The 24,426-nt window shown below is 29.7% G+C and overlaps 1 long non-coding RNA gene across 2 annotated transcripts in view; it reads left to right on the top strand.

Moving 5' to 3' along the window:
- The first annotated feature begins 8,905 nt into the window (after positions 1–8,905).
- The window catches only part of LOC119607032, a 61,649-nt gene continuing 46,128 nt past the window's right edge, over positions 8,906–24,426 (top strand). For both annotated transcript variants that reach the window (XR_005231706.1, XR_005231705.1), the window contains exon 1: positions 8,906–8,984. This is a non-coding gene — a long non-coding RNA (uncharacterized LOC119607032). The remainder of the gene's footprint in view (positions 8,985–24,426) is intronic.

Below are 24,426 nucleotides of genomic sequence, written 5' to 3'. Positions count from 1 at the left end.
TTAACAGTAAAATTTATGTACATTTCATACAAAATTCAATATTTTTATAATAAATTTTCTTCCTTTATTTATTTCTTAATTATTTTTTTTTCTATAATGAAGAAAATTTATTGGATGTTTTTATGACAATACTTCAGAGACATTTTAAGAATTTGTTCTGATTTACCTACTTCTACAATGGGTTCATACAGAATCACTTTAAATTCTTGAAAAGCCTTTATCGCCTTTACTTCTGCAACCAGTTTTGAGGAACATTATTGTGTTTCTTAAGTATTTCTAATAAGTTCTTCAGCAAAAGTTATACACTAGCTCATTGGAAAGTATGTATTCTTGAACTTGTTGAAAAATCTCAAAAACATAAAATTAATTAACTTAATTTCTTATATAGAAAAGGATTTCACATGAAAAATAATTTCAAATATTTTAAAAAACAATTAATTAAAAAATTTACATAGAATTGAACTCAAAGAAGTGGAAAATTATAATTTAATTTGTTATAAGAAGACAAATATTTTAAAAAATGCAATGAAATTAATAAAAAGCATCCAGTTTCCCTTTATTCGATTAACCGAATAATTTTGAATTATCCGATTATTAACCGGCTAAAATAAAACCTCAAATAATTAGTTGTCGAATAAACCGAATAAGATTAAAACCTGAATAATTGAATACCCTAGTGTAAATGTTAATGACATGAGTATTTTTTGTTAATAATTTGTTATTTTTTTAATTTCGGGATCCAAACAACCTCCAAATAAAAGTTATAAGATGAGTGGGTTTACGACACGAAATATAGTTTTTTTGTCATCTTTTTAGTTTTATTAATACATAGTTGCTTTATACATACATAGTATATACATATGTTCTATAAATGCTACATACGTATGCATTTATAGAACCGAATAAGTAAATATGTGTATTTACAAGTCTATCAAGTAAAAATATCCATGTATGAAATGAATAAAAGAGATTTTAAAAATAGATTTACAATTATTGGAAAGCAAGCCATAAGTATGTGTGGGATTTTAGTTTATAAAATTTTACTGAGATATTGTACAAGTACAAACAAAAGTAATGGAAAGACCACAAGTTCCAAAGAAAATTTTAAAAAATAAAAGGAAATGGATTTTTGTGTAAAAAAAATAAGACCAATAGTTTCTTAAGTTTAATATTAATACAAACGAAAATGTTCTAGTTGGCAGAATTTATAATAATATATTGCATATTTATAGAATTTGAAGACTTTTGGGAATTGTTTACATGATGTCAGTAAGAAAAGGATCAATGAAAGTCGATAATAATTTCATTTATATAAAAGTTTTCTTAACGAATTAAGTTTTAAAAATATATTTTTTACACGATGTAAAGTACTTGAAATTTTTCACATTAGTTAGAAAATATTATTATTAACTTAGTTATTTACATTCTCTACACTATGTAAAGAATGTAAAATATTAAACTTCATCAATCAATTTTTCCATAGAAAATTTTCATTGTTGATCAATTTTCTGTAGAAAATTTCATCATCGAATACTTTTCTTTAGAAATTTTCATTGTCGATCAATTTTTTGTAGAAAATTTATTTTCGATCAATTTTTAATATAGAAAATTTCATCATCGATAAATTTTTAATTAGAAATTTTCATCATCGATCAATATTCTATAGAAAATTTGATTCTCGATCAATATTCTATAGAAAATTTCATAAACGATCAATTTTCTTCAGAAAATTTCATTGTCGAACAATTTTCTATAGAAAATTTCATTATCGATCGATTTTTCTATAGAAAATTTCATCATCGATAAACTTTTCTATAGAAAATTTCATCATCGATCAATTTTCTTTAGAAAATTTCATTGTCGATCAATTTTCTATAGAAAATTTTATTATCGAATAAATTTTCTATAGAAAATTTTATTATCGAATAAATTTTCTATAGAAAATTTTATTATAGAATAAATTTTCTATAGAAAATTTCATTATCGATCAATTTTCTATAGAAAATTTCATTATCGATCAATTTTCTATAGAAAATTTCATTATCGATCAATTTTCTATAAAAAATTTCATTATCGATCAATTTTCTATAGAAAATTTCATTATCAATTGATTTTTCTATAGAAAATTGCATCATCGATAAATTTTCCTAAAGAAAATTTAATTTTCTATAGAAAATTTTATCATCGATCAATTCTCTTCAGAAAATTTCATCGTCGATCAATTCTTTGTAGAAAATTTCATTATCGATAAATTTTAATGTAGATTTTCTTTAGAAAATTTCATTATCGATCAATTTTCTATAGAAAATTTCACCATTGATCAATTTTCTATGGAACATTTCTTCATCGATCAGTTTTTTATAGAAAATTTCTTCATCGATCAATTTTCTATAGAAAATTTGATCATCAATCTACTTTCTATAGAAAATTTCATCATCGATCAATTTTTAATAAAGAAAATTTCGTCATCGATCAAATTTCTATAAAAAAATTTTTCATCGATCTATTTTCTATAAAAAATCTCTTTATAGATCAATTTCTAAAGAAAATTTCATCATCGATTAATTTTCTTTAGAAAATTTTATCAACGACAATTTTTCTTTAGAAGATTTCATGATCGATCTATTATCTGTAGAAATTTTCTTTATCGATCTATTTTCTTTAGATAATTTCTTCACCGATAAATTTTCTATAGAAATTTTCTTTCGCGATCAATTCAATTATTGTAATTTCTTTATAATTAAGTTATTGGAAATATATTTTTTTACATTTTAAAATTGACGTCATTTACATTTACATTATGTAAATAATTAACAACTTCATTATAGTTTGCTAACAATTTTCTAAGCCGTTTAACTATTCTTCTCTTATACATAATGTTCATTTAAAACCCAACTCATTCTTTTTTAAAAAATTTATTTCCAACAATAAATCCATAAAAAACCCACACACTTTCATTTCTGATGCACGAGTATTGTGTGCAATTTAAGAAAAAGTTTAATTTTAAATACAAGTCTTATATTATTTGTTGCCATGCCAAATATTATTACAAATTTTATTCTCTCTATTTTTTTTATATTTGTTGTAATTTCAACAAATTATTTTTCAAAGAATTTATGATTTTATTGCACATTTGTATTCAGCGTAATGCTGTTGCTATTCTGTATAAAAAAAAAATAACTTTTAAAGTGGAAAAAAACTATTACGCATAAAAAAAACTAATTATATTTTATTTCAGATTTTTCCTCAAACTTAAAATCTGTTCAAAAACTTCATTCTTTTAAATCTGTTCTAAAACATAAAGTACTTAACAAGACTCCTCCACTTTTAAAAGAAGAACTCAAGATAATTACTGATATTATGTCATTTATCTTGTGACAATTATTTAAATTTTTCTTAAATTAATTTCTCTTGAGCTTAAAATGTTGCATTAAAACAATGAAAAAAATTATATTTTTTTCACAATTTAGAGGATTATTATTACAAAAATCCATAAAGAAAAGACTTCCACATAGAAAAATAGAAAGAAATTCATGACATCAAAACTATAGAAACTCATTAAAAATTTGTAATGATGAGCAACAACATAAATGTAAGCTACATACACACACACACTTAAACTATTTCCATAAAAAATGGAAATGTTTGTATGTATGTGTCACTATGGAAAATAAGTCATTTTACTATCTAATGATTGTCATCCGTTAATTTAAATTATGTCATTTTGTATAGTAGTTCAGTTTTTTTTTTATACATTAGTTGCATCTTATGGCTGCTGCACCAACACATATGTTTATTAGGGAGGCCCATAAAAAAATTTTATTAAAGGGATATGGTTTTATTTACTCTAACAATGAAAAAAAATTGATCGATGATGAAACAAATCAATCGAAAATTAATTAATGATGAAACTGATCAATTGAAAATTGATCGATAATGAAATTTTCTAGAGAAAATTGATCCATGATGAAATTTTCTATAGAAAATAGATCGATGATGAAATTTTCTATAGAAAAAGTGATCGATGATGAAATTTTATACAGAAGAAGTGATCGATGATGAAATTTTCTATAGAAAAATAGATCGATGATGAAATTTTCTACAGAAAAAGTGATCGATGATGAAATTTTCTATAGAAAAAGTGATCAATAGTGAAATTTTCTACAGAAGAAGTGATCGGTGATGAAATTGTCTATAGGAAATTGATCGATGATAAAATTTTTTATAGAAAAAGTGATCGATGATGAAATGTTATATAGAAAAAGTGATCGATGATGAAATTTTCTATAAAAAATTGATCGATAGTGAAATTTTCTACAGAAGAAGTGATCGGTGATGAAATTTTCTATAGAAAATTGATCGATGATGAAATTTTCTATAGCAAAAGTGATCGATGATAAAATTTTCTATAGAAAAAGTGATCGATAGTGAAATTTTCTAAGCAAGAAGTGATCGGTGATGAAATTTTCTATAGCAAAAGTGATCGATGATGAAATTTTCTATAGAAAATTGAGCAATGAACAAATTTTCTATAGACAAATAGATCGATTAAATTTTTTATAGAATATTGATCGATGATGAAATTTTTTATAGAAAAACTGATCGATGATGAAATTGTCTATAGAAAAAGTGATCGCTGATGAAATTTTCTATAGAAGATTGATCTTTAATAAAATTTTCTATAGAAAATTGAACGATGATGAAATTTTCTATAGAAAATTGATCTATAATAATATTTTCTATGGAAAAATGATCGAAGATGAAAATTTCTATAGAAAATTGATCGATGATGAAATTTTCTGTAGAAAATGTGATAAAATTATCTATAGAAGAAGTGATCGATTGTGAAATTTTCTATAGAAAATAGATCAAAGATGAAATTTTTTATAGAAAAAGTGATCGATGAAATTTTATAAAGAAAATTGATCAATAATAAAAAATTTCTGAAAAAAAATTATCGATGATGAAATTTTCTATAGAAAATTGATCGATGATGAAATTTTCTATAGAAAATTGATCGATGATGAAATTTTCTATAGAAAATTGATCGATGATGAGATTTTCTATAGAAAATTGATCGATGATGAGATTTTCTATAGAAAATTGATCGATGATGAATTTTTCTAAAGAAAATTGTTCAATAGTGAAATTTTCTAAAGAAAATTGATCGATGATGAAATTTTCTATAGAAAATTGATCGATGATGAGATTTTCTATAGAAAATTGATCGATGATGAGATTTTTTTATAGAAAATTGATTGATGATGAAATTTTCTAAAGAAAATTGTTCAATGGTGAAATTTCTTAAAGAAAATTGATCGATGATGACATTTTCTATTGAAAAATGGATCGATCATGAACTTTTCTATAGAAAATTGACGATGATGAAATTTTCTATAAAAAATTGATCGATGGTGAGATTTTCTATAGAAAATTGATCGATGATAAAATTTTCTATAGAAAATTGTTCAATAAAGAAATTTCTTAAAGAAAATTGATCGATGATGATATTTTTTATTGAAAAGTTTATCGATGATGAAATTTTCTACAGAAAATAGTTTAATGATGCAACTTTTATTGAAAATTTTTATTATTTCCGACCTAATGTTTAGTGAGTTGCATTCAGTTTGTCTTACATGTATATTAGTGTATGGGTTAGTATTTAAGTATGTCTGAGTTCTTTTTTCAATTGGAGTCTCAAATGTTCCGGCAGTTTGTTAACGAGTCAATGTATCTGAGTAAAAGACATCTTTGTTATCTTCACAAATAATGCAAATGAGAAAAGATTAACTTCTTTTCTTTTACTGTCTTTAAGTAATCTAAAGAGGAGATTCCTTAGCCTTTTAGTGTATAGTTATCTGGTCCTTTGGAAGTTATATATTTCTATTCTAATTCAGTTGTCCAGCTGTAATCAAGGTTCACTAGTTGGTGACTGTCACTTTGTACTGCTGGGTTCTGTGATTTTATATTTTTGTAAAAAAAAAAAATTATATAGTTTTTGTTGTTTAATTTATTTCCGTTTTTGTTGCAGTTTTGTTTCGTTTAGTTTCGAGCATAAATTTTCTATTGTCTACCATTTCTCTTTGATGTAATAAATAGTTAGTGTTGCTGCTACATTTTGTTAATATGGCTGCTGCTGTTGCAGCAATTTTTTTTATTGTTATTGTTGTTATGTTGCCTACTCTGACCTGCAATAATTAACACAGTTTTATGAATAGAAAAACAAAATGTATTAAATTGGAAAAACTAAAAAGCATTAAAGAATAATGACGACAGCCTAGACTAAGACTAATACAATATGGGAAGTATGCTAAAGGGTTTATATGGAATTCTTCCCTTACTTCTAATTAGTAAATAAAGACTTAAAGTTGAAGATCTTTAAACAAGCCATGATTCGATTCAAACATCTACTAACTAAACGGATTTCATAAACTAAATAAATTATTAAATAATTGCATAATTCTAAAAGTTTACTTCCCTCTTTTTTTCAGTTAATATTTTGAACAAATAAAAGAAAAAAACTTTTTTACTAAATTGCCTGGCATAAACAAATTAATTAGTACTACTGTGTAGAGTAGTTTACTTTGTAGTCTGATATTTGTTAATTGCGTTCAATAGTTTATATTTTTTTTATTTTTTTAACTTTTTGTTTTACTCAGCTCAGAGGGCTGTTAACCTCAGCACTTTGTACAATTTTACAAGTGTTAAATTTTCACAAAAAATATTTTTGTAAATATGATTATTTCGCAAAACAGCGTGTTTAACACAAACATGTCATGTTAACACCCCAAAGAAAATAGGAACAATTTATTGTGCAGTTTAGCATAAAATAATTAATTAGTAATGGAAAAGTGGGCGAGAATTTCATAATAGATAGCAAAATTTTAAACACGATGAATTTTCTATAGAAAAGTTTGCTAACGATCATCGATCATAAAATTTCATCATCGATCAATTGTCTATAGGAGATTTCATCATCGATCAACTTTCTGTAGGAAATTTCATCATCGATCAATTTTCTATAGAAAATCTCATCATCGATCTATATTCTATAGAAAATTTCATCATCAATCAATTTTGTATAAAAAATTTCATCATCGATCAACTTTCTATAGAAAATTTCATCATCGATCTATTTTCTATAGAAAATTTCATCATCGATCTATTTTCTATAGCAAATTTCATCATCGATCAATTTTCTATAGGAAATTTCATCATCCATCAATTTTTCTATATTAAATTTCATCATCGATCAACTTTCTATAGAAAATTTCACCATCGACCAATTTTCTATAGAAAATTTTATCATCGATCAATTTTCTATAGGAAATTTCATCAAACGATAAATTTTCTATAGGAAATTTCATCATAGATCAACTTTCTATAGAAAATTTCATCATAGATAAATTTTCCATAGAAAATTTCATCATCGATCAAGTTTCTATAGAAAATTTCATCATCTATTTTTGATAGAAAATTTTATCATCGATCAAGTTTCTATAGAAAATTTCATTATCGATCAATTTGCTATAGAAAATTTCATTATCGATAAATTTTCTATAGAAAATTTCATTATCGATCAATTTTCTATACAAAATTTAATCATCGATCAATTTTCTATAGAAACTTTCATCATCGATCTATTTTCTATACAAAATTTAATCATCGATCAATTTTCTGTAGGAAATTTCATTATCGATCTATCGATCTATAGAAAATTTCTTCATTGATCAATCGATCTGTAGAAAATTGCATCATCGATCAAGTTTCGATAGAAAATTTCACCATCGATCAATCGATCAATAGAAAATTTCATCATCGATCAAGTTTCGATAGAAAATTTCATCATCGATCTATTTTCTATACAAAATTTAATCATCGATAAATTTTCTGCAGGAAATTTCATTATCGATCAATCGATCTACAGAAAATTTCATCATCGATCAATTTTCTGTAGAAAATTTCATCATCGATCAATTTTCTGTAGAAAATTTCATCATCGATCAATTTTCTACAGAAAATTTCATTATCGATCAATTTTCTATCTATCAAGATTCTATAGAAAATTTCATCATCGATCAAGATTCTATAGAAAATTTCATCATCGATCAATCGATCTATTAAATTTTCTATAGAAAATTTCATCATCGATCAATCGATCTATTAAATTTTCTATAGAAAATTTCATCATCGATCAATTTTTTATAGAAAATTTCATCATCGATCAATTTTCTATAGCAAATTTCATCATCGATCAATTTTCTATAGAAAATTTCATCATCGATCAATTTTCAATAGAAAATTTCATCATCGATCAATTTTCTATAGAAAATTTCATCATCGATCAATTTTCTATAGAAAATTTCATCATCGATCAATTTTCTATAGAAAATTTCATCATCGATCAATTTTCTATAGAAAATTTCATCATCGATCAATTTTCTATAGAAAATTTCATCATCGATCAATTTTCTATAGAAAATTTCATCATCGATCAATTTTCTATAGAAATTTCTCCATCGTTTATAGTTCTTTATACAAAATTGTATTGTCTTTAAATTTTCTTGAGAAAATTGTATTTATTATTGAATTTTCTATAGAAAGTTTCACCATTGTTGCATTTTCTTTAAAAAATTTCATGACTTTTAAATTTTTTATAGAGAAAATTTTCAAGATTAGCTTTCTATAGAAAATTATTTTATTTTTTTTATACCAAATAGAAAAGAATTCTTTCCCTTTCATATTTCAATTATTTAACCAACCACACCCCTGTTTAATGAAATTTTTTTCCACATACATTCAAGAAACATTTTATGCCAATTAATTAAAAATTCTTTTTCATAAACATATTCATTTTACATAATATTTATTTTTTTTTAATTCTTTACATTTTGTTTATTTACTTACAGACTATAATTCTTTTTCTACAATTTTCATTATTTAAACTACCGTTTTTTTCACATTGAAGTGAAATGAACTGAAATGTGAGTATGAAAAAAAAAGAAAAATAATTAAAATATAAATACAAAAAATATTTGACCTAAATTTCTTTACTACACACTATGTCCTCCCCCTTATACACTTCGATAATTAAGCACTTAAGTATTTGCACTTGTGAGCGTAGAGTTTTTGTTGTTGTTTGTGCAAATATTAATTATAAGTATTTTTCTATATTTATTATTCATTTTGTTTGAATATTTTTCCCACTTCAACGGAAATTAAGTAATGCGGAAATTTTTTATGAAAGTAGGCCTCTTTTCAATTATGAATCAAATGCATCAGAACATTTATTTTCTCTAAATAATATGAAATTTTGAAAGAAATTTAATGAAAAGGAATGAATGATATATATGATATATAGGCCAGACTATAGACTGAATTATAGTCAAGACTATAGACTGCTCAATAGTCTACACTATAGACCGATCAATAGTCTACACTATAGACCGATCTGCAGGCCAGAATATAGAAAGATCTGTAGCTTAGACTAGAGACTAATCTATAGTCCAGACAATAGACTGATCTATAGTCCAGACTAGAGGCTGATCTATAGTCCAGCCTATAGACTGATCTATAGTCCAGCCTATAGACTGATCTATAGTCCAGCCTATGGACTGATCTATAGTCCAGCCTATGGACTGATCTATAGTCCAGCCTATAGACTGATCTACAGTCCAGCCTATAGACTGATCTATAGTCCAGCCTATAGACTGATCTATAGTCCAGACTATAGACTGATTTATAGTCCAGACTATAGACTGATCTATAGTCCAGACTACAGACTGATCTATAGTCCAGACTATAGACTGATCTATAGTCGAGACTATAGACTGATCTATAGTCGTGACTATAGACTGATCTATAGTCCAGACTATATACTCATCTATAGTCCAGACTACATACCTATCTATAGTCCAGGCTATAGACTGATCTATAGTTCAGACTAAAGACTTATCTATAGTCCAGACTATAGACTGATCTATAGTCCAGACTATAGACTGATTTATAGTCCAGACTATAGACTGATCTATAGTCCCGACTATAGGCTTATCTATAGCCCAGACTATAGGCTTATCTATAGTCCAGACTATATACTTACCTATAGTCCAGACTATAGGCTTATCTATAGTTCAGTCTATAGACTTATCTATAGTCCAGTCTATAGACTTATCTATAGTCCAGTCTATAGACTTATCTGTAGTCCAGTCTATAGACTTATCTATAGTCCAGAGTATAGACTTATCTATAGTCCAGACTATAGGCTTATCTATAGTCCAGACTATAGGCTTATCTATAGTCCAGACTATTGACTTATCTATAGTCCAGACTATTGACTTATCTATAGTCCAGACTATAGACTTATCTATAGCCCAGACTATAGACTTATCTATAGTCCAGACTATAGACTTATCTATAGTCCAGACTATAGACTTATCTATAGTCCAGACTATAGACTTATCTATAGTCCAGACTATAGACTTATCTATAGTCCAGACTATAGACTTATCTATAGTCCAGACTATAGACTTATCTATAGTCCAGACTATAGACTTATCTATAGTCCAGAGTTTAGACTTATCTATAGTCCAGACTGTAGATTGGTCTATAGTTTAGACTATAGATTGATCTATAGTTTAGACTATAGATTAATCTATAGTCCAGACTATATATTGATCTATAGTCCAGACTATATATTGATCTATAGTCCAGACTATAGATTGATCTATAGTCCAGACTATAGATTGATCTATAGTCCAGACTATAGATTGATCTATAGTCCAGATTATAGATTGATCTATAGTCCAGACTATAGATTGATCTATAGTCCAGACTATAGATTGATCTATAGTCCAGACTATAGATTGATCTATAGTTCAGACTATTGATTGATCTATATTCTAGACTATAGATTGATCTGTAGTCCAGACTATAGATTGATCTATAGTCCAGACTATAGATTGATCTATAGTCCAGACTATAGATTGATCTGTACTCCAGACTATAGATTGATCTGTAGTTAAGACTATAGATTGATCTGTAGTCCAGACTATAGGCCCATAGTCCAGATTTTCGAATGATCTACCTATAGTGCAGACTATAGATTGATCTATAGTCCAAACTTGCCAAACCTTCGTACGTTTAATTTTTTAGTAACTGAATGTAAATTTAAAAAAATTCTTTACATGGCTTTCTTAAGTTGTTGTTGTGGCTCTTGTTGTTGTTCAAAACTGGCAAATAATATTATATGTATGTATTTGTAAAAAAAGAGAAGTCTTCAGTTCTTTAAAAGTCGTCGCACCCGTGAATAATTATTGCAGTTAATGATGGCAATACCAACTGGTGTTGTTGTTTTGTTATTGTGGTGTTAGTCAGTCAGTCAGTTAGTCTTTTTTTTTTGTGCCCGACTGCTTCTAGTACTCTTTTCAACAGCGTCTTCTTTATTTTCTCATTAAAATAACTTATTCCCGTTATTGACCGACTAAAATGCAGACGGTCTTTTATTCAGAATTCTTTTTTCTTTCTTTACAAACGTTTACTTTTATTTTTTTCAAATAATTTCTTTTAAGTCTTGGCATTTGTGCCATAATGGTACTTACTCACCATAACTGTACTTTATACAAACATCAGCAGGGGCAACAACAACAACATGTTAGTTATTTAAGCGGAGTTAAAGAATTTGTGTAAATTATGCGTGGACGCCACAGTCAGTCAACAACATTTATCAAGCTTAAGGTTCCCTTTCCTTACAAAAGTCATAACAGCACACCAATATATGTACACAACAACAATAAAAAAAATTGAGAACGGAAAAGGATGTCAAGGCATGATCACCATCTTTATCGTCTTGTTGTTGTTGCTGCTTTTGTGATATTATCTGAATTTAATTCTTTTTCGTTTTTTGTGCAACAATGTAGGCGAGAGTGAAAAGTCTTTTGTTGTTTTATATTTTTTTGTCGATTCATAATATCAAATGATCAAGAAAAAGGGTTTGTTTTATATTACATGGCATGATATTAAATTATATGTTCAGGAGTAAAAAAAGAAAACATAACAATGGATGTTTAGTGTTTACAACATGTAAATAATTGAATATTTTTAAAAATATTTTGTAGTTTCAAGGGAGTTGAAATATAAATTTCTCTTGTTAAAAGGGGGATCTTTTATTGTTATATATACATATATCGATATATTGATACACTTTCTATACGTAGTTGAAGATGTTGGAAACTTATGATGGTAAAGATCAGTTAAGGTAGATCCACAGACATGACAGTTTATAGCTTATTATATCGATACTGATCTATAGTCCAGACTATAGACCTATCTTAAGTCCAGATAGCCATCCAGACTATTGATAGATCTATAGTAAAGACTATAGACTGATCTATTCTCAAGACTATAGACTGATCTATAGTCAAGACTATAAACTGATCTATAGTCAAGATTATAGACTGATTTATAGTCAAGATTATAGTCTGATCTATAGTCAAGACTAGAGATCATTCTATAGTCTGGACTAGAGATCAATCTATAGTCTGGACTAGAGATCTATAGTCAAGACCTATAGGCAAGACTATAAACAGATCTATAGTCAAGACTATAAACTGATCTATAGTCAAGATTATAGACTGATTTATAGTCAAGATTATAGTCTGATCTATAGTCCAGATTATAGACTGATCTATAGTCCAGGCTATAGACTGATCTATAGTCCAGGCTATAGACTGATCTATAGTCCAGACTATAGACTGATCTATAGTCCAGACTATAGACTGAAATATAGTCCAGACTATAGACTGATCTATAGTCCTTGCTATAGACTGATCTATAGTCCAGGCTATAGACTGATCTATAGTCCAGATTATACACTGATCTATAGTCCAGGCTATAGACTGAAATATAGTCCAGACTATAGAGTGATCTATAGTCCAGGCTATAGACTGATCTATAGTCCAGACTATAGACTGAAATATAGTCCAGACTATAGACTGATCTATAGTCCATTCTATAGACTGATCTATAGTCCAGACTATAGACTGATCTATAGTCCAGACTATAGAATGATCTATAGTCCAGACTATAGATTGATCTATAGTAAAGTCTATAGACTGATCTATAATCCAAACTATTGACTGATCAGTAGTCCAGACTACAGACTGACCTATAGTCCAGACAATAGACTGACCTATATTCCAGACTATCGACTGACCTATAGTCTAGACTACAGACTGATCTATAGTCCAAATTATAGACTGATCTATAGTCCAGACTATAGACTGATCTATAGTCCAGACTATAGACTGATCTATGGTCCAGACTATAGACTGATCTATATATAGTCCAGACTATACATTGATCTATGGTTCGACATTCTAGTCCAGGCTATATACTGATCTATAGACCAGACTGTATTCCTGACTATAGATTGATCTTTATTCCTGAGTATAGACTGGTCTATAGTCCGGGCTATAGAATGATCTATAGCACTGACTATAGACATATTCTTCGGAAAACTTTATATATCAAATGCTTTAGGCAAATTTTTTACTACCAACCTATTAAAAATACTTTTACTTATTTCGTAAAGCATTTCTTTATTTTCCTTAAAAAAAATTTTACAAAAATTTTGTTTTCGTAATTTTGAAATTCCAATAAGTATACACACACACATACATTCTTAAGTAGTTTTTATCATATGCAATTTTCAATCCGCTCTTCTGCATATTTAAATGGTTTTTCAGTGCATTCAATTTCACTTTTTTGCTGTTGTTCTTCTTCTTCTTCGGTAGATATTGACTTCAATAATATTCATTCATTTGAACAGCAAAATATTTAAACTGTCCAGGCAGGCGTACAAGCATTGTTGCATGCCTCAATGCGCAAGTGTTTCTTTTATACACGTATGTACTTTGCTTTTTGTATCAAGTATTTTTTGCTTTAATTTGCGTGCTTTTAATATTAAAGCAGAATTATATGTAAAACCGACAACAATGTTTCGATATCATTACGTAAAAAAAAAGGAAAATATAAGAAAAAAATATTTAAATTTAAAGATATAATTAATTAACCATATTAGCCCTTAAGTTTTTTTCTTTTGTTTTAATGAAACTCGTCTGAGCGACTCTTAAAAAGGGTGTGGGTTTGGTTATGGGTTTTAAAAGCAAAGGCGTGGTGTTGAAGGGAAATTAAAAGGGTACATTTTCTCTTGAGTAAAATGTGAAAGCGAAAAAGCTTATGAGATATGTAGCTCTTTGCCAATCCCTACTTTACTTTAGGTCAAATTTGGTCTAAATTAATCAGAATCTTGTCCAAAAAATTCAAAACATGCTGCTGCAGCTAAATTTTAAATAATTTCATCCTAATGTCATGTGGTTTGTATTAGGTTTCTATTAAGTATTTTGTCATAAGAAGGCAAATTGAAAAAGACTCCATGTAATTTAAAATTCATAGAAATATTTGAATGCACACCAATACTACCACACAGTTAAGTATAACTGCAATATATTTACACAAAACAGGATTTTTAACATCAATATTTTAGTAACTAAACAATGGGAACATGGTAATTAAAATTCAATAGATACGTGTTATTTTTACATTCGACTTCATTCTAACATAATTTCCCTTCATCAATTTTTAGAGTATTAACATTTGAAATTGCGTTGCATCACAAAAAAACCACAAATACAATTACAATTGCTGCCAACACTGCACTGCTGTATAGCTTATTCGGATATCAGTTTATTCTCATCCTCAAATATGGTTCATTTATAAACATTAATGAATAAAATAATTTATAGCGATATTTTTGCTGGTGATTGAATAAACAGTTTTGTGTTGCATATAACCAACCATCCATGCCTCATTTAGTGGCAAGATATATGTATTAAATTTCTCGATTACACAGGGCTACAGAATGAAAATTAATTTTTCTTAAAATTTTTCAGTTCTAGTTCAGTTCTAGTTTAGTTCTAGTTCAGTAGTTCAGTTCTAGTTCAGTTCTAGTTCAGTTCTAGTTCAGTTCTAGTTCAGTTCTAGTTCAGTTCTAGTTCTAGTTCCGTTCTAGTTCAGTTCTAGTTCAGTTTATTTGTCATTGCTAGTTCAGTTCTTAGTTCAGTTCTAGTTCAGTTCTAGTTCAGTTCTAGTTCGTTCTAGTTCAATTCTAGTTTTCAGTTCTAGTTCAGTTCTAGTTCATTCTAAGTTCAGTTCTAGTTCAGTTCAGTTCAGTTCTAGTTCAGTTCCTAGTTCAATTCTAGTTCAATTCTAGTTCCTTCAGTTCAGTTCTAGTTCAGTTTCTAGTTCGTTTTAGTTCAGTCTAGTTCATTCTAGTTCGTTCTAGTTCATTTCTAGTTCAGTTCTGTTCATTCTATTTTCAGTTCTGGTCAGTTCTAGTTCATTCAGTTCAGTCTAGTTCAGTTCAGTTCAGTTCTAGTTCAGTTCTAGTTCATTCAGTTAGTTCTAGTTCATTCTAGTTCAGTTCTAGTTCAGTTTCTAGTTCAATTCTAGTTCAGTTCTAGTTCAGTTCTAGTTCAGTTCTAGTTCAGTTCTATTCAGTTCTAGTTCAGGTCTAGTTTTTTCAAGTGCTAGTTCGTATTCTATTTCATTCTAGTTCAGTTCTAGTTCATTTCTAGTTCAGTTCTAGTTCAGTTCTAGTTCAGTTCTAGTTCAGTTCTAGTTCAGTTCTAGTTCAGTTCTAGTTCAGTTCTAGTTCAGTTCTAGTTCAGTTCTAGTTCAGTTCTAGTTCAGTTCTAGTTTAGTTCTAGTTCAGTTCTAGTTCAGTTCTAGTTCAGTTCTAGTTCAGTTCTAGTTCAGTTCTAGTTCAGTTCTAGTTCAGTTCTAGTTCAGTTCTAGTTCAGTTCTAGTTCAGTTCTAGTTCAGTTCTAGTTCAGTTCTAGTTCAGTTCTAGTTCAGTTTAGTTCAGTTCTAGTTCAGTTCTAGTTCAGTTCTAGTTCAGTTCTAGTTCAGTTCTAGTTCAGTTCTAGTTCAGTTCTAGTTCAGTTCTAGTTCAGTTCTAGTTCAGTTCTAGTTCAGTTCTAGTTCAGTTCTAGTTCAGTTCTAGTTCAGTTCTAGTTCAGTTCTAGTTCAGTTTAGTTCAGTTCTAGTTCAGTTCTAGTTCAGTTCTAGTTCAGTTCTAGTTCAGTTCTAGTTCAGTTCTAGTTCAGTTCTAGTTCAGTTCTAGTCAGTTCTAGTTCAGTTCTAGTTCAGTTCTAGTTCAGTTCTAGTTCAGTTCTAGTTCAGTTCTAGTTCAGTTCTAGTTCAGTTCTAGTTCAGTTCTAGTTCAGTTCTAGTTCAGTTCTAGTTCAGTTCTAGTTCAGTTCTAGTTCAGTTCTAGTTCAGTTCTAGTTCAGTTCTAGTTCAGTTCTAGTTCAGTTCTAGTTCAGTTCTAGTTCAGTTCTAGTTCAGTTCTAGTTCAGTTCTAGTTCAGTTCTAGTTCAGTTCTAGTTCAGTTCTAGTTCAGTCTAGTTCAGTTCTAGTTCAGTTCTAGTTCAGTTCTAGTTCAGTTCTAGTTCAGTTCTAGTTCAGTTCTAGTTCAGTTCTAGTTCAGTTCTAGTTCAGTTCTAGTTCAGTTCTAGTTCAGTTCTAGTTCAGTTCTAGTTCAGTTCTAGTTCAGTTCTAGTTCAGTTCTAGTTCAGTTCTAGTTCAGTTCTAGTTCAGTTCTAGTTCAGTTCTAGTTCAGTTCTAGTTCAGTTCTAGTTCAGTTCTAGTTCAGTTCTAGTTCAGTTCTAGTTCAGTTCTAGTTCAGTTCTAGTTCAGTTCTAGTTCAGTTCTAGTTCAGTTCTATTTCAGTTCTAGTTCAGTTTCTAGTTCAGTTCTAGTTCAGTTCTAGTTCAGTTCTAGTTCAGTTCTAGTTCAGTTCTAGTTCAGTTCTAGTTCAGTTCTAGTTCAGTTCTAGTTCAGTTCTAGTTCAGTTCTAGTTCTAGTTCAGTTCTAGTTCAGTTCTAGTTCTAGTTCAGTTCTAGTTCTAGTTCAGTTCTAGTTCAGTTCTAGTTCAGTTCTAGTTCAGTTCTAGTTCAGTTCTAGTTCAGTTCTAGTTCAGTTCTAGTTCAGTTCTAGTTCAGTTCTAGTTCAGTTCTAGTTCAGTTCTAGTTCAGTTCTAGTTCAGTTCTAGTTCAGTTCTAGTTCAGTTCTAGTTCAGTTCTAGTTCAGTTCTAGTTCAGTTCTAGTTCAGTTCTAGTTCAGTTCTAGTTCAGTTTTAGTTCAGTTCTAGTTCAGTTCTAGTTCAGTTCTAGTTCAGTTCTAGTTCAGTTCTAGTTCAGTTCTAGTTCAGTTCTAGTTCAGTTCTAGTTCAGTTCTAGTTCAGTTCTAGTTCAGTTCTAGTTCAGTTCTAGTTCAGTTCTAGTTCAGTTCTAGTTCAGTTCTAGTTCAGTTCTAGTTCAGTTCTAGTTCAGTTCTAGTTCAGTTCTAGTTCAGTTCTAGTTCAGTTCTAGTTCAGTTCTAGTTCAGTTCTAGTTCAGTTCTAGTTCAGTTCTAGTTCAGTTCTAGTTCAGTTCTAGTTCAGTTCTAGTTCAGTTCTAGTTCAGTTCTAGTTCAGTTCTAGTTCAGTTCTAGTTCAGTTCTAGTTCAGTTCTAGTTCAGTTCTAGTTCAGTTCTAGTTCAGTTCTAGTTCAGTTCTTGTTCAGTTCTAGTTCAGTTCTAGTTCAGTTCTTGTTCAGTTCTAGTTCAGTTCTAGTTCAGTTGTAACTCTCCAAAACAGCCCACATCTTTTTGTAGCTCTGTGTTATTAAAAGGAGTTTAAAATATTTATTTTACCAAAAAACAGTAGATATTAAAAAAGAAAGAAAACTTTTCATATCATGCCACTTGTCAATTTAACAAGAGCTGCAGGATTCGATGCCACATATAGTACATACATATGTACATATATGTAAATATATTCATATATGAAACTTCATTTTGCACATTATTTATTGATACATCTTTTAGCATAAACATGATCATTATAGTGAATCATTTTCATCATTATAGTTATTAAGTTAATGATGAAATCAAATATGTATTGTGTTATATAAATACATAATTTAAACGTATGCTAAATGATGAGAAATAATTTTTGTGAAAATCTACATAAAATATTGAATAACAATTATGTTCATGCATTTATGTAAATTAAGGTGTTTTTGCAGATGTACTTCAACATAATAATAAAAACTATATTTGTCCTATAAATTTTTCAAAATTTAATAAACAATTTAAAGAGATTTAAGTGAAAGTTTATGACGAAAGGATCAAAATTTGTATACCAAATATATACATAATCAAATCTTCGTATATTTATTAATATCCTTGTATTATATCCAGAAAACTATAACCAGGAATTAGTTATTGAATTCAGTATAACTCCAATAGACTACATTTCTAAAGGAAAGGTGGCAGCAAATAATAACTGTAAACCGTAATTACAATGTATTCCTGTTGTGCTCTGATAAGCACCAACTCGAATCCCTATTTTCTGTTTGTTTCATAAAAAAAATGTATGTACATAAGTATTAATATAACTTTTCTCCAATGCCTGCTAAAAATACTCATATTATATGATTTTATACAAAAATATTTCCATAGCTAGGATACTGTACAGATATAAATACGTACATATGTATATGTACATGAAGTATTTACATACATATGTATTTGTAATTGAATTTCCATTACCAACTGTAAACAAGGATTATTTTTAAGAGAATACAAAGAAAATGTAAAAGCAACAAAAAATTTTAACCAATAAAGATAGAATTTCTCCTATTTAGTACTCGTTTCCATACGGAATCCAGGAAGGCGGTTTTATTTGTAAACGTATACAAAGATACGAAATATTCGTACAATTTATAGGAAGAAATATAGTTTTTAAAAAGTAAATACTATTTTAGTACTTTTTGATTTTATTAAGCTTTAATGGAATAAAAATAAAAGCAAGTATATGTACAGGTAAAAATGAGGAGGGGGGAGGATAACTGGAAAACAATACAAAAAGTAAGATTTATAAAAGTACTTCTTTTATCCATAAAAAAATAATCTTACTGAAATCTTTATTTCATATCATTGATATACTATGTACGTAATTATTTGTAGAGAGATTTATTTGCTTCTTCGTTTAACTCATAGCAAACGAAAATCTCAGTTTTAGTTTGGTTTTAGTTGAGTTCTGAGAAAACTCAGTTCAAGTTCAGTTTTAGTTCAGTTCTAGTTCAGTTCTAGTTCAGTTCTAGTTCAGTTCTAGTTCTGTTCTAGTTTAGTTCTAGTTCTAGTTCAGTTCTAGTTCAGTTCTAGTTCAGTTCTAGTTCAGTTCTAGTTCAGTTCTAGTTCAGTTCTAGTTCAGTTCTAGTTCAGTTCTAGTTCAGTTCTAGTTCAGTTCTAGTTCAGTTCTAGTTCAGTTCTAGTTCAGTTCTAGTTCAGTTCTAGTTCAGTTCTAGTTCAGTTCTAGTTCAGTTCTAGTTCAGTTCTAGTTCAGTTCTAGTTCAGATCTAGTTCAGTTCTAGTTCAGTTCTAGTTCAGTTCTAGTTCAGTTCTAGTTCAGTTCTAGTTCAGTTCTAGTTCAGTTCTAGTTCAGTTCTAGTTCAGTTCTAGTTCAGTTCTAGTTCAGTTCTAGTTCAGTTCTAGTTCAGTTCTAGTTCAGTTCTAGTTCAGTTCTAGTTCAGTTCTAGTTCAGTTCTAGTTCAGTTCTAGTTCAGTTCTAGTTCAGTTCTAGTTCAGTTCTAGTTCAGTTCAGTTCAGTTTCTAGTTCAGTTCTAGTTCAGTTCTAGTTCAGTTCTAGTTCAGTTTCTAGTTCAGTTCTAGTTCAGTTCTAGTTCAGTTCTAGTTCAGTTCTAGTTCAGTTCTAGTTCAGTTCTAGTTCAGTTCTAGTTCAGTTCTAGTTCATTCTTCAGTTCTAGTTCAGTTCTAGTTCAGTTCTAGTTCAGTTCTAGTTCAGTTCTAGTTCAGTTCTAGTTCAGTTCTAGTTCAGTTCTAGTTCAGTTTCTAGTTCAGTTCAGTTCTAGTTCAGTTCTAGTTCAGTTCTAGTTCAGTTCTAGTTCAGTTCTAGTTCAGTTCTAGTTCAGTTCTAGTTCAGTTCTAGTTCAGTTCTAGTTCAGTTCTAGTTCAGTTCTAGTTCAGTTCTAGTTCAGTTCTAGTTCAGTTCTAGTTCAGTTCTAGTTCAGTTCTAGTTCAGTTCTAGTTCAGTTCTAGTTCAGTTCAGTTCAGTTCAGTTCTAGTTTCAGTTCTAGTTCGTTCTAGTCAGTTCTAGTTCAGTTTCTAGTTCAGTTCTAGTTCAGTTCTAGTTCAGTAGTTCTAGTTCAGTTCTAGTTCAGTTCTAGTTCAGTTCTAGTCAGTCTAGTTCAGTTCTAGTTCAGTTCATTTATATTTCAGTTTTATTTATATTTCAGTTCTACATTCTATTCCTACTTGAAATATGAAATGATTCCAATGGAATTATTTAATTTATATTTTTCTGTAAAATTCTTACAATTTAAGCCTCTTAAGGTCAGAATTCTATCGAACTACAATGAACAAAATCCCAACATTATTATTAAACATTTTCTTACAACTTTGTTACAAATTTCATGCACTTTATCTTAAATACAACAAAATCTTAATATTAATTACTACAATTTGTAACAGCAGAAGAAGGAAAAACAGTATAAAATTTCTCTACAAAATGAAAAGAAAAACTTGGATAATTTCATTAAATCTTTTAAACAAGTGCAACAAACGATACGAACAGTTGACTGTTATAATTGCTGTTAAAAACCTGCTGCTGAAGTTTTCTGATGATTAATGCAAAACCGCCTTTCAACTGAATATTTGTATAACTAGCCATTCATTCATCTGTATGTCGGTCGATCGGTCTGTCTGTCAGACTGTGTGTGTCTGTCCAGCTTTTAAGATATATTCAATATTGTACACATTCCTCCGTTTTTTTGCTATCTGCAGCGTCATGTGCAATTGTAGGTTTCTTTATATTTTTTCTTCGTTAGTTTCTTGTTATTGGTGTTAGTGTATGCATTTGTATCTGTGTGTTTGTGCCTTTGCCTTGTGTGAGTAATTGACCAGTTTTTTTTGGTTAATGCGACTTTATGTTTTGTTGCTTCTTTTGCAAGTTTTACGAGTCCGTTGGTTTAGTTTGATGCATTATATTGGCTTCATTTTTATGTTTGTTGGATTGTTTATGCCTTTTATATCTCTACTTTATGTTTCATCCTCTTTTTTATATGTTTAAAATACTTAAAACTTTCTTTTAGTTGTTTTTGTTGAACAAAAAATCGTGTTGTTTCTGGAAACACCGTTTCAATTTTTGAATATTTTTGTTACAACTTTTATATTTGTAGAATCTGTAATCAATTTCCCTGAATAGAACTAAACTAAACTAAAACTGAACTAGAACTGGAACTAGAACTACTAGAACTGACTAGAACTGAACTAGAACTGACAGAACTGAACTAGAACTGACTAGAACTGAACATAGAAACTGAACTAGAAACTGTAACTAGAACTGAACTAGAACTGAACTAGAACTGAACTAGAACTGAACTAGAACTGAACTAGAACTGAACTAGAACTGAACTAGAACTGAACTAGAACTGAACTAGAACTGAACTAGAACTGAACTAGAACTGAACTAGAACTGAACTAGAACTGAACTAGAACTAAACTAGAACTGAACTAGAACTGAACTAGAACTGAACTAGAACTGAACTAGAACGGAACAACAACTGACCTAGAACTGAACTAGAACTGAACTAGAACTGAACTAGAACTGAACTAGAACTGAACTAGAACTGAACTAGAACTGAACTAGAACTGAACTAGAACTGAACTAGAACTGAACTAGAACTGAACTAGAACTGAACTAGAACTGAACTAGAACTGAACTAGAACTGAACTAGAACTGAACTAGAACTGAACTAGAACTGAACTAGAACTGAACTAGAACTGAACTAGAACTGAACTAGAACTGAACTAGAACTGAACTAGAACTGAACTAGAACTGAACTAGAACTGAACTAGAACTGAACTAGAACTGAACTAGAACTGAACTAGAACTGAACTAGAACTGAACTAGAACTGAACTAGAACTGAACTAGAACTGAACTAGAACTGAACTAGAACTGAACTAGAACTGAACTAGAACTGAACTAGAACTGAACTAGAACTGAACTAGAACTGAACTAGAACTAACCTAGAACTGAACTTGAACTGAACTAGAACTGAACTAGAACTGAACTAGAACTGAACTAGAACTGAACTAGAACTGAACTAGAACTGAACTAGAACTGAACTAGAACTGAACTAGAACTAACTAGAACTGAACTAGAACTGAACTAGAACTAGAACTGAACTAGAACGGAACAACAACTGACCTAGAACTGAACTAGAACTGAACTAGAACTGAACTAGAACTGAACTAGAACTGAACTAGAACTGAACTAGAACTGAACTAGAACTGAACTAGAACTGAACTAGAACTGAACTAGAACTGAACTAGAACTGAACTAGAACTGAACTAGAACTGAACTAGAACTAAACTAGAACTGAACTAGAACTGAACTAGAACTGAACTAGAACTAACTAGAACGGAACAACAACTGACCTAGAACTGAACTAGAACTGAACTAGAACTGAACTAGAACTGAACTAGAACTGAACTAGAACTGAACTAGAACTGAACTAGAACTGAACTAGAACTGAACTAGAACTGAACTAGAACTGAACTAGAACTGAACTAGAACTGAACTAGAACTGAACTAGAACTGAACTAGAACTGAACTAGAACTGAACTAGAACTGAACTAGAACTGAACTAGAACTGAACTAGAACTGAACTAGAACTGAACTAGAACTGAACTAGAACTGAACTAGAACTGAACTAGAACTGAACTAGAACTGAACTAGAACTGAACTAGAACTGAACTAGAACTGACTAAACTGAACTAGAACTGAACTAGAACTGAACTAGAACTGAACTAGAACTGAACTAGAACTGAACTAGAACTGAACTAGAACTGAACTAAACTGAACTAGAACTGAACTAGAACTGAACTAGAATGAACTAGAACTGAACTAGAACTGAACTAGAACTGAACTAGAACTGAACTAGAACTGAACTAGAACTGAACTAGAACTGAACTAGAACTGAACTAGAACTGAACTAGAACTGAACTAGAACTGAACTAGAACTGAACTAGAACTAACTAACCTAGAACTGAACTTGAACTGAACTAGAACTGAACTAGAACTGAACTAGAACTGAACTAGAACTGAACTAGAACTGAACTAGAACTGAACTAGAACTGAACTAGAACTGAACTAGAACTGAACTAGAACTGAACTAGAAACTGAACTAGAACTGAACTAGAACTGAACTGAACTAGAACTGAACTAGAACTGAACTAGAACTGAACTAGAACTGAACTAGAACTGAACTAGAACTGAACTAGAACTGAACTAGAACTGAACTACTGAACTAGAACTGAACTAGAACTGAACTAGAACTGAACTAGAACTGAACTAGAACTAGAACTGAACTAGAACGAACTAGAACTGAACTAGAACTGAACTAGAACTGAACTAGAACTGAACTAGAACTGAACTAGAACTGAACTAGAACTGAACTAGAACTGAACTAGAACTGAACTAGAACTGAACTAGAACTGAACTAGAACTGAACTAGAACTGAACTAGAACTGAACTAGAACTGAACTAGAACTGACTAGAACTGAACTAGAACTGACTAGAACTGAACTAGAACTGAACTAGAACTGACTAGAACTGAACTAGAACTGAACTAGAACTGAACTAGAACTGAACTAGAACTGAACTAGAACTGAACTAGAACTGAACTAGAACTGAACTAGAACTGAACTAGAACTGAACTAGAACTGAACTAGAACTGAACTAGAACTGAACTAGAACTGAACTAGAACTGAACTAGAACTGAACTAGAACTGAACTAGAACTGAACTAGAACTGAACTAGAACTGAACTAACTGAACTAGAACTGAACTAGAACTGAACTAGAACTGAACTAGAACTGAACTAGAACTGAACTAGAACTGAACTAGAACTGAACTAGAACTGAACTAGAACTGAACTAGAACTGAACTAGAACTGAACTAGAACTGAACTAAACTGAACTAGAACTGAACTAGAACTGAACTAGAACTGAACTAACGAACTAGAACTGAACTAGAACTGAACTAGAACTGAACTAGAACTGAACTAGAACTGAACTAGAACTGAACTAAACTGAACTAGAACTGAACTAGAACTGAACTAGAACTGAACTAGAAACTGAACTAGAACTGAACTAGAACTGAACTAGAACTGAACTAGAACTGAACTAGAACTGAACTAGACTGAACTAGAACTGAACTAGAACTGAACTAGAACTGAACTAGAACTGAACTAGAACTGAACTAGAACTGAACTAGAACTGAACTAGAACTGAACTAGAACT

The sequence above is a fragment of the Lucilia sericata genome, unplaced genomic scaffold (genome assembly GCF_015586225.1).
Source record: "Lucilia sericata isolate MDLA Ls3-8-SP2 unplaced genomic scaffold, ASM1558622v1 Contig000646F_arrow, whole genome shotgun sequence".
Taxonomy (NCBI): Eukaryota; Metazoa; Arthropoda; class Insecta; order Diptera; family Calliphoridae; genus Lucilia; species Lucilia sericata.
Note: the sequence above shows the minus strand (reverse complement) of the source record. Positions and strands in the feature narration are given on the sequence as shown.